Source organism: Camelus ferus, chromosome 19, assembly GCF_009834535.1.
Source record: "Camelus ferus isolate YT-003-E chromosome 19, BCGSAC_Cfer_1.0, whole genome shotgun sequence".
In the NCBI taxonomy this organism is placed as follows: Eukaryota; Metazoa; Chordata; class Mammalia; order Artiodactyla; family Camelidae; genus Camelus; species Camelus ferus.
The window spans coordinates 11,620,532-11,632,873 of NC_045714.1; the positions used below are offsets into that span (position 1 = coordinate 11,620,532).

At 44.2% G+C, this 12,342-nt stretch overlaps 1 long non-coding RNA gene across 1 annotated transcript in view; it reads left to right on the plus strand.

Annotated features, from left to right (window-relative positions):
- Positions 1 to 2,256: 2,256 nt before the first annotated feature.
- The window catches only part of LOC116657861, a 44,058-nt gene continuing 33,972 nt past the window's right edge, over positions 2,257 to 12,342 (plus strand). Inside the window, exon 1 of the long non-coding RNA XR_004313013.1 lies at positions 2,257 to 2,602. This is a non-coding gene — a long non-coding RNA (uncharacterized LOC116657861). The remainder of the gene's footprint in view (positions 2,603 to 12,342) is intronic.

A 12,342-nucleotide genomic window follows, 5' to 3' on the forward strand; every position in this document is an offset into this window, starting at 1 on the left:
CCAGGTGGGCAGTGCAGCCTCCACTCAGGTGCTGCATGGCCCTGGGCCCCAAATGCACCCCTTCCTCCTGCCTTGCTCAGGGGCCCCCACCTGAAGGCCCCCTCCTCAGACGGCCCCCAGCAGCACCTCCCACTGGCCCCGTGTTTGTGGTCTGCCTGGAAGGGTCAGCCTTGTTCCCTGGTGCACACTTATGTGCCCCAGAAAAGCTCACGGAGCACATCTGTGACCCCAGTAGCCCCCTCCCCGAGTCGACATTTGTTGAGTTTGAATTTGCTGCATGAGGCTCTGCCCAGAACCTCTGTTCAGACTGTTCCCTGGTGAATTGATGTTCAGCAGTTTTGTTTATTTGTTTGTTCTTTAACAAAAGGTTGTTTTGGTTTGAGATTCGGCAAAAACACACGCCGCCTTCTGCTTCCTCCCAATTCAGGATTCAGTAAATTAGTTGTTTTCCAGTCAGCTTTGAGTCCTTGCCTCAAATGAGCCTCCAACAAGATAATGTATTTAAAAGCCCTCGGAAAAGTACCAGACCCCAGGAACACGTGAGATCAGCAGGCGAGCAGCTCGCTCAGCCCCGCACCCGAGCTGGGCAGCCTGGGGAGTGCTGGCCTGGGCCGGGGTCCCTGCTCAGGACCCAGAGTCAGTGCTTGGGAGGGGAGGGGGCTGACTCATGCCCCCCTACTGCCAGCTAGGTCCCCAAAACCCAAGCCTGCCCCCCCATAGTGTCCTCTAGGGGCAGTGAGACATGGATGTGAGGGCTGGGGTCCAGGAAGCCAGGGGCCCCACAAGGAGCGAGACGGGTCCAGCTGACTTCCAACCTGTGGGCTATTTTCACTTCAGTCCCCTCTGTGGTTCTGAGAGCTTTGGGGATGAGTCCAGGGAGCATTCTGCACGTGGGAGAACAAAGTCAAAACCAGAAATCCCAAATTGAAGAGCTCAGAGGCCTGGTTTACACTGACCATGAGCACAACCCCAACACGAGGTGGCCTCAACCTGAAACTGTGGGCTCCTACTGGCTGTGTGAGCAACTCTGGGGGACTCAGACCCTCCCCCCTCCCCTGAGTCAACTTAGAAATCTTCCCTAACTCCCTTTTTCTCTAGTGCCCGACTCTCCCTTGCTTCTAACGGGGTGGGTGAATTTCTGTGACGTCCGTGAACGTGCTTGGCCTGGTGCAGTGATGGCCAGAAGCCAGCTTCCTTGTCCAATACGATTTATTTAGTGCCACCTGTATGCACCCCCTGAAGCTCACTCCTCTGATGGGAGTGTCTTCCCCGCCTGCCACACTCAGAACCCAGCTTCTAGCTGAGTAACCAGAGCCACACTGTGTGTGGGCTGGAGGTGAGCGATGCCCCCACACCTAGGGGGGCTGAGCTGAGAGAGGCACCTCAGACACTCCCCAGGGGGGTGTTATGACTGACGACTAGAATTGCTCACATTTTGTAAGAAATCTGCCTCATGCAAGGCAGATTATCTTATTTCCATCCAGGGGTGCAGAAGCTCTTGTGTGTGTGCATGTGCGCATCTGGGGCAGGGAGTCATCCAGCACCAGGTGCACGGCTGCCCAGCAGGGAGGGGACACCTACACAGGCTTGCTCCTGGCATGGCTGAGCATTTGGACCAGCTGGTCCCAGGTCTCCACGTCTGTGTAACACATTGTGTGTCTGCTGGATGCTTCCACATTCCTGAGGGCAGAGGGGAAGGAGACCCAGGGACACTGAGACACAAACAGGCCGCCCGAGTAGGGGAGCTCTCCTCTTGGCCCAGCTGCCAGGGCTCAGTGATAAAACGCTAAGAGGGGCTGAATGGCCCTTATTTTCGCCTCCGGCCACTCAGGCCCTGAAGCCAGAGGAAAGGGTGGCAAAGGAGACCCCGCCATTGTGAAGTCAGGTCTTCGCCAAGGCGCACCTGCCCCCTGCCCTCTGTGCGCCCTTCTTCCATTTGGACCTCACTTGGCCCTGGAATTGCACCTGGGCCGGCGCGCAGGGCTCCCACCTGCCCCCGCACAGCTGAGCATCCTTTACGGGCCTGACGCGCGCCGCCTCGCGCGCCCTCCGCGCAGGGGCTGCTGGGAAGACGCCCGGGCCGGGCCGGCGCTCAGCACGGCGGGGATCGGCGTGGACCGGCGGGGATAGCGGACTTGCCAGCCTGGCTCCTCCCCCTGCACTTGGCCCCTCACTGGCCCCCCGTTTTCCTCCTCTGAAGGCGGGGAGGGAAGCGGCCCCGGCGGAGCCACAGCAGGCGCTCCGTTCTTACAGCAGGAGGCGGCGGGCCTCCGTCCACGAGGGGCCTGGGCGAGCATGGAGCTGCCGCCCTCGGCCCCCGGAGCAGGAGCGGACACAGGACGCAACCCCCCTGCCCTCCCTTCTCGCCAGCCCTCCGGGAGCCATCTTAAGAAGGTTCTGAGTGCAGGGCAAGGGCCCTCCACGCCTCCCTCACCTGTAAAGGGCGCTTTTGTGTGTGAGAGAGTTTTCAACGAGAAAACCAATGCGCCTCAGGTTGGGAGGGCCTGGCAAGCGGGGTCCTGCCAGCCTCTGGGCCCCGAGGAAGGCACCGTTTCCTCCTGTGGACAGAAGACAAGGCAGCCCCATTTCCTCTCCAGCTCTGGTAAGGAAACGGCTGTAAATAAACAGCCCACAGGGCAGTTATAGCAGAGGGGGTGGGCCTGAGGAGATGGCCAGCTGGGGAGAACTTCCCTCGAGAAGTTTGCAAGGATGAAGGGTATTAAATGATGCAGAAGATGAGATGTATCATTTCAGGCAGAAGGAACTATATGTGCAAAGGCCCTGGGGTGGGAGAGGTCAGGACAAGCTAGAGGAGCAGAAAGGAAGCCAGAGGGGCTGGAAAGGAGGGAGGGCCTGGGGACCAGGGTGCGGTGAGATGGCCCAGAACACGCACAGCCTTGCGGGCCACAGGTGGGAGTTGAGTATTTCTTCTAAGAGCAACAGGAGCCATGGAGGAGTTTTGAGCAAACAAAAGACAGGTTGAATTCACACCTTCAGGAGGGCCTTCTGGCTGCAGTTCACCAGTGCCTGTCCCTCCCCACCCCCGAGGGGGACCCCCTTCCACACTCGGTTGAGTTGCTGAGAGAAATCAAGTTCCAGTGAAGGCCACACTTCTCAGCAGGGCCAGTGAGAGCAGGCGTCCTGGGGGCTGCAACCCCCAGGCATCTGGCCCTGAAAGCTGAGCTCCACCTCTGCAGTGGAGGGCACCTCGTCTCTGTCCCCGGCAGGGCACGGGTCAGACAGGCTTTGTGGCCCCGTCTGCACGTGCGCTGCCGTTCCCCCGTCACATGACCTTGCCCCGGTGACCTAACCGGCTATGCTTAGCCCCACGTGCCTAAGAAGGAGCACACAGGTCCAACAATGTCCACCTCGCCGGAGGTCCTGAGGGCCACCACGGTGTCCCTGGTCACAAAGAACCCGTGGATGGCGAGTATAAACTCTTAGCAAATTTAAAAGACAGCTATCTGAAGATACTGGAGAGTGACCAGTGATAAGAAATCACCCCAGCCTTGAAAGAAGGGAACCCCATAGGGAGCTATGTTCCCATGACGATGTCCCTGAGGACGACCCCCACCCCCCGCCCCAGGCCTCAGCCTGGCGGGGCTGGAATTCCAGCCCAAAGAGAGAACGGGCTCAGGGCGGCCCCAGCAGATGGCAGTCATGGTGATGGGGGTGGGGACAGGGGGTCCAGGCCAGGAAGAAGCAAAAAGCCCATATTTAACATCGCCAGCCCTGACAGAATGAAGGCACCTTTCCCCCGCTGCCTTAAACAAGTAGAAAACCAGGCACGTATACAGAAAGCAACAGGTTTCGGACACTAGGAAACACGAGTCATCCCAGGGAAGAAGGAAGCCAGCGTGCTGAGGCCTCCTGCTGCCCCAGCAGACAGCCCAGAGAGGCTTCCAGGCTGCAGCACAGCGAGGAGGAAACCAAGAAGAGCCTAGGGGCTCCCTGAGGTGAAGGGACAGAGCTGAGGGCCCAGGAAGGCCCTGGTGGCTGGAGTTGCAGGGCCTAGACCTGGAAAGCAGAGAGATGCCCCGACGGAGGGAAATCTGGAGCCAGGAGAGGGTTCCCTGAGCCCGCAGCTGAGTCCTTCTGGGCGGGGCCCCGTGCTGGCGAGCAGCATGTACACGGTGCTCACGCCAATCTGGACGGGCCACAGGGGCTTGGAAAGCTCATCAGCGCTGAGACCTTAGACACCACCTCTCAGACCCACACTGACCTCTGAATGGGACGCGTGTGGCATTTGGAACCAGCACCACCAGAGCTTGGAAGGCTGGATGGACAGAGGAGCCACTGCCCATGGGAGAGGGGACTTGCAGCAGCAAAGGACAACAGCGCAGGGGCAGCGGAGGACACAACGCCAGGGGGAGGGCCCCACGCTCCTGGGCGCTTTCCCCAGAACCCAGTCTTGCCGCAACACAGACAAACAAAGTGTCTAGGATACAAATGCCGCGTCACTCCCGACACCGAGGACCAGGAACATGTGCCCCAGTCTCCAGGGGAAAGGCCATCAGAAGACGACAACCCTGAGATGCCCCAGAGGCTTGAATTACCAGGCGAAGACTCAGAAGCAGCCATTCTAACGATCCTTCGTAAGGTAAAGCCAGGCTGTCTTGAAATGAATGGGAAAACAGAAGTTTTGGCAAAGGAAGGCAAACTAGAACAAAGAACGCTAAACGTGATGTGGTGCCCTGGACTGAATTTCAGAACAACCACAAAAAAAGGACATTTCGTGTAAAAACTGGTGGAATCCAAATAGGTCTGGAGTTCAGCTGATAGTGATGGAGCAACGGTGGTGGCTCACCTTTGACAAACACGCCACGGTTCATGGTCGTGGAAGACGTTAACATCAAGGAAAACTGGGTGAGGGGCATTTGGTAATGTTCTATATTATCTTTGCAGCCTTCTGTAAATGTAAAATTTTATCAAAGAAAAAGTTTAAAAGTTTTAGAACTGAGATGCAAAGTCTAGGATACAAAAATTTCCCTGCCTAGACTAAGAGCAGAACAAAGATGACAGGGGAAACAGTCCGTGACCTTGAAAACAGATCAATGGAAATAATCTAATCTGAAGAACTCAGAGAAAACAAAAGATTGCAGAGAATGACGCCCTCTGGGATTTGTCAGTCAATATTGAAAGCCTAACACTTGGCACTGAAATTCCTAAAAGGGAAGAGACTGGGGCAGAAAAAAAATGTTTACCTCATGGAGATAGGACTGACATAAAAAACCTCCAGATACTTAATGCATTAAATGATAGATTTATACTCTGTAGCTTACAATAATTAACATTTAAGTTACAAATGATAGATGATTGTGTTTGGAACTAAGGATGTGGCCCGAGACACCATTATCACTGTCGATGTCATAACGGTATCCATCACCTCCAAAATTTCCTCCTACCCCTTTGTTTTCTTTTTTTTTCTCCCCTCTTTTTGTGGTAAGAGCACTTAATGTAAGATCCACCCTCTTGGCAATTTTTTTAAAGCTTACAATTTAAAGTGTACTCTTATAAAGCATACAACACAGCATTGTCAGTCGTGGGCCCTGTGTTTTACTGCAGAACTCCGGAACCTATTTATTTCAAATGACTCAAACCTTTGCAGTTTCCACCAGAATCCAAACACATTTTTTTCGTTTGAAAGAATAATGGCTAAACCAAATATGTCAAAAGACATAAATTTTATAGGTTCAAGAGGCTGCAGGAACTCCAAACAGGATAAACCCAAAGAAAACCACACCCAGACACAGAATCAAATGACGGAAGGCCAAAGATAAAGAAAAATATTGAAAGCAGACAGAGAAAAATGATGCCTTCCACAGAGGAGAACAGGGACTGAGGCTGCTTTATCAGAGACAATGGTGGTCAAAAGACAGAAACAAAAACAACATCTTTAAAAATATGCAACAAAAGAACTGTCAACTCAGAATTCTAAATCTTGCAAAGATTTTTTTTTAAGGAATGAAGGCAAAATAGAGATGTAGTCAGAAGAAGGAAAAAATGGAAATCATTCATCATCTGCTGACCTGCCCTAAAAGAAATGTGAAAGAACTCCTCCAGACAAAAGGGAAAGGACACCAGAATAAAACTTGGAACATCAGGCTTGAAGGAAGAACAACAGAAGAGATAAATCTCCGGGCAGCTAGAATGGACTGTCTTCTCTTGAGTACTTTAAAATATGTGTAACTCTAAAAATCAAAGATGATAACATTGTCGGGGAGATTCAATGTAAGTAGATGTAATATGTGTCATAGAGATGGTAAAGATAATTACACGATTATAAGTTTCTATATTTTACATAGTGGTAAAATGTGAACACTAAATAGATGGTGAAAAGTGTATGTATGTGTATATATATATATAATCCCTAAAAAAAAACAACTAAAAAGTAACACAAAGAGATATAGCCAAAATCCAACAGACAAAATAAATGGAATACTAAAAAAATTCAAATAATTCAAAAGAAGGCAAAGGGGACAGAAAAAAAAATGAGGAAGAAAAATAATAAAATGGTAGTCCTAAATTCAACTATAGCAATAATTGCATTAAATCTGAATGAATGGCAATTAAAAACAGGTATTATCACATTAGACTCGGTAAACAGACCAAAAAAAGGAGCCCAGTTAGTTGCTGTCTCTTAAGAAATGCATCTTCAATTTAACTGTATAGGGACTGGCAAACCGGCTCACAGGACAAATCCAGTACATAACTGTGTTAAAGAACTATTTTTACAATTTTTAAAGGTTGTCAAGAAGAGGAGGAGAAGGAAGAGGAAGTAGAGACTGTATGTGGCCCAAAAGCCTAAAATATTTACTTACTGGCCCTTTGCAGAATGAGTTTGCTGACCCCTCATGCTGATGGATTAAAAGTAAAAGGATGGGGAAAAAAATACAAAGTTAGCAGTAATCAAAATAAAGCAGAAATGGCTGTATTAATATCATACCAGGGAGACGTCTATACAAAGAAAACTACTGGGTAAAAACAGGGCCATCACATAATGACAGAAGAATTTACCAAGAAGATACAACAATTCCAAACATGGGTGCCCCCAAAGACAGTACCAAGCTACACGAGAAAAAACTGATTGAACAGAAAAAAGAAATAGACAAATCCACAATTAAATTTGGAGACTTCATCACTACTTTCTCAGTGATCAGCAGAATAAGTAGACAGAAAATCAGCGCGGCTAGGGGAGCCCAGAACATCACCACTGACTCGGCCTAGCTGACGTTTATGGATCACTCCAGCCAACGGCAACAGGACACTTATTCTTTACAAGTGCAGGTGGAACGTTTGCCAAAATAAATTGTTCAGAGCCATTAAAAAATTAATAACCTTAAAGGAATTAAAGTTATACAGTGTATATTTTCTTTCTTTTTTTTTTTTTTAGGAGTTGTAAAGTGTGTATTTTCTGACCATAATCAATAACAGAAAGATATCTGGGAAATCCACAGATATTTGGGAATTAAACAACCCATCTCTAAATAACCTATGGATCAAAGAGAAAGCATCAAATAATATAAGATTCCACTTTAGAAAAAGAGCCAATTAAACCCAAAGAAAGCAGAAGGGAAGAAATAATAAAGAGCAGAATTTAGGATAATTGAAATAGAAAGGTAGAGAAAAATAAGGAAAACCAAAAGTTAGTTCTTTGAAAAGATCAATGCACTCAGTAACTCTCTAGGCAGACTGATAAGAATAAAAGGAGAGAAGATACAGACTATGAATATCAGATGTGAAACATTGGATATCATTACAGATGCTACAGATATTAAAAGGATGATAAGGTGATCTCACCATACTGTAAATTCAACAATTTAGACGAAATGGAAAAATTAATTGAAAGAAACATAAAACCAAAACTCACTCGAGCAGAAAGAGATCACCTAAGTATGATTAAATCTACTAACACAATTGAATTATTAGTTTAAAATCTTCTAACAAAAAAAGCTCTGGCACGGATTACTTCAAAGGCAAGCTCTACCAAACATTTAATGAGGTAATAGCATACTAATACCCAAGCTCTTCCAGAAAATAGAGGAGGTAAGAACACTTCCAAACTCATTTTATAAGGCCAGCATTATCTTGATATCAAAACCAGAGACATTAGAAGAAAAGAAAATTAAAGATCAATATACCTCATGAGTATAGACACAAAAATCTTCCACAAAACATTAGTAAATTAAATCCAGCAGTATATAAAAATGTAATGTATCATTACCAAATGCAGTTTATCCTGGAAATACAAGACTGGTTGGACATTAGAAAATAAATAAATCCCATTCACCATATTGACAGACTAAAGAAGAAAAGTCATATGATCATTTAAATAGATGAGAAAAAAGTACTTGACAAAATTTAACATATGTTTCTGATAAAAATTCTCAGCCAACAATAAACAGGAGGATGCTTTCTCAACCTGGTAAAGGACAGCTACAAAAAACCTACAGTTAACATCACACTTAATGGTGAAAGACCAAAAGTTTTCCTTTTAAGGTCAGGAACAAGGCAAGGATATCTACTCACCACTTCTATTCATCATCATACTGGGAATTCCTGACACATGTAATAAAGCAAGAAAAAGAAATTAAAAGCACTGGCAAGGAGAAAATAAAACTATTCACAGATGACATGATTGCCCACATAGAAAAAGATTTAAATCCATTGGAATCTACAAAGAAGTTTCTAGAATATAGAATTAGTAAGGTAATAGGATACAAGGCCAACATATAAAAATCAGTAAGATTTCTACATATTAGCAATGAACATTTGAAATGCAGATTTTAAAAATTAGTGCCTCACCCATGTTCACAGCAACATTATTCACAGTAGCCAAAGGTGAAAGAAATTCAAGTGTCCATCAGTAGATGAATAGATAAACAACATCATGTTCAATGGTAAAAGACTGCAAGATTTTCCTCTGAGATCAGGAAGAAGGCAAGGATGCCCAATTTTGCCATTTCTATTCAACATAGTACTCTTAAGTTCTAGCCAGAGTAGTTGGGCAAGAAAAAGAAATAAAAGGCATCCAAACTGGAAAGGAAGAAGTAACATAATCTCTGTTCTTAAATGATATCATCTTAAAAGTAAAAAACTTGTAAAGATTCCACAAAACAATTGTTAGAACGAATAAAAAATAAATTCAGCAAAGTAGCAGGATACAGAGTCAACACACACAAGTCAGTTGCATTTCTATACATTAACAATGAACAATCCAAAAAGGAAATTTAAAAAACAGTTTCATGTACGATAGCATCAAAAAGAGTAAAATACTTGGGAATTAAACAAGGAGAGGAACTATGCAACGAAAGCTACAAAATACTGACGTAAGGACTTGAAGAAGACCTGAGTAAATGGACACACATCCCATGCTCATGGGTTAAAAGACTGAATATTGTTAAGATGTCAGTACTGCCTTAGGTAAACTACAGATTCAATGGAGTCACTATCAAAACCCCAATGACATTTTTTTTTGCAGAAATAGAAAAACCTATTCTAAAATTCATATGGAATCTTATGGGACCCCCAAATTGCCAAAATAGTCTTGAAAAGGGAGAAAAAGCCAGAAGATTCACACTTTCCGATTTCAACACTTACTACAAAACCACAGTAGCGAAACAATGTAGTACTGGCATATAGACCAATGGAACAGAAAAGAAAGCCTAGAAATAAACTCTTGCGAAAATGGTCAAGTGATTTTTAACAAGAGCGTCAAGACTATTCGAGGGGGAAAGGATAGTCTTTCAACAAATGATGCTGGGAAAACTGGATATCCACATGCAAAAGAATGAAGTGGAATCCTTACCTAACACCATATACACAAATGAACTCAAAATGCATCAAAGGCCTAAAATAAGACCTAAAATTATAAAATTCTTAGAGGAAAACATTGGGCAAAAGCTTCATGATATTAAATATGGCAATGATTTTTTGGATATGACACCAAAGACACACACAACAAAAGAAAAAATAGATTAAATGGATTCCATGAAAATTTTTTAAATGTGTGCATCAGAAGATACTATCCACAGAATAAAAAGGCAACCCAGAGAATGGGAGAAGATATTTGCAAATTGTATAAGTGATAAAGAATTCATATCCAGAATATAGAGAGAACTAAAACGCAACAGCAGCAGCAACAAAAAATAAACAACTCAATTCAAAAAGGGGCAAAGAACTTGAACAGACGTTTCTCCAAAGAAGATATATATACAAACGGCAAATATGCACATGAATAGATGCTCAACATCACTAATTATATGGAAAATGCAATCAAAACTACAATGAAATACCACCTAATACCTATTAGGGTGGCTACTATCAAAAAACCAGGAAGTAATACTGTGGGTGTGAGTGTGGCAGACAGCGGGTCTCTTGTGCCCTGCTGGAGGGGATGTGAGATGGTGTAGTCTTTGTGGCACACGGTGTGGTGGTTACTGAGAAAATTAAAAACAGAGTCACCAGATGAGCCAGCAGTCCCACTCTGGGTGCACACACAGAAGAACTGAAGACCACCCCAGAGGTATTTGTATAGCCACGTTCAGAGCAGCACTGTTCACAAAATGTGGAAGCAACCCAAGTGTCCAGCAAGGGATGAACAGGTACAACATACACTGGAATGTTACTCAGCTTTGAAAGGAAGGAAATTCTGACAGCTGCTACAAAGACATACTGTCTGATTCCCCTTACATATGAGGTTTTCAGAACAGTCAGAATCAGAGAGACAGAAAGCAGAATGTTGACTGCTAGGTCTCGGGGAGAGGGAAGAATGGGGAGCTAATATTTAATGGGGACAGAGTTTCAGTTTTACAAGATGAAAGAGTTCTGGGGATGGGTGGTGGTGATGGTACTATATTACAAACGTATTTAATACCACTGACAATGCTTAAAATGATCAGATGGTAAATTTTGTGTGTGTGCGTATTTTACCACAATAAAAAAAATGGGGGAAAAATAAATGCATACTATAATCCCTGATACAAACATTAAAAACAAAGTGTAAAGATGCATATTTGAAAGAAAACAAGGAATTAAAATGTAATATTAAAAATACGAAACATTTTCTGTTAACCGAAGAGAAAGCAAGTAACAGAGAAGCAGCAAAAAGAGAGAGACATTAAAAGCAAATATAGTCGGCCTAAACTGGACCTTATCAATCACTATGTTAAAATACAAACAGCCTAAACACTCCAATTAAAAGGTAATATTGTCCAATGAGATTTAAAAATGCAGGATCTTAGCGGGGAGGGTATAGCTCAGTGGTAGAGCAAATGCTTAGTGCTCCTGGGTTCAATTCCCAGGACCTCCATTAAAAAACAAAGAAAGAAATCTAATAATCCACCCCCTCAAAAAAATGCAAGATCCCACTACATATAGTTTATATGAAATAATTCAAACATAAAAACACGGGTTAAACATGAAAGGATGGAAAAAATGTGCTATGCAAACAGTAAACACAAGTTGATATGGTTATATGAATATCCCACAAAGTAGACTACACAAAAATATTACCAGAGATAAAAAGGAACATTTCACAATCTATCAGGAAAACATGACAACCATAAACATATATGCGTCTTAATACCCAAATTTCAAAAGGCGTGACGCAAAAACGCGACCGAATCAAAGGAGTAGAAAATTCCACAATCATAAATGGAGTTTAGTGCTTCCTCTCTGAAACTGATAGTACAGCTAATCCCCCCAAATTAATAAACATGTAAAGGAGTCTAAGAAAATTATCAACCACCTTTCCTTATTGATGTTTATAGAACACCATACCCAGCAACTACAGAGTATACATTCTCTTGTGTAAACATGGGATCTGCATCAAGATAGACTGTATGCTGAGTCATAAAGTGTCTCAATAAATTTCAAAAGATTGAAAACTTACAGAGGGTTGTTTTCCTTTCTGTGAACCCCATGGAATTAAAAATCAAAAAAGGCATATAGGGAAGCTCCCAAATATTTGTAAATGAAGCAACACGTGTTGAAATGACACACAAAGATGAAATCACAAAGAAAAATGTTAAACACTTCAAACGGAATGATAATGAAAATTCAACAAATCAAAACTTGTCAGATGCAGTTGAAGCAGTGCTTAGAGGGATGTTTACAGATTTTAATTTGTCCTGGAAAAGAGAGAAATGTTTAAAAATCGATGATATAATTTACCATTTAAGAAGTTAGAAAAAGAAAAACAAATTAAGAGAATAAAGGAAATAATGAAGATAAAAACAAAAACCAGTGAAACATAGAAGAAGCAACAGTAAGACAGCAATCCCTGAGTACCATACTCCATGCCCCACGTGTTATGATGTCTTTACATTGTGAGTCATGGGA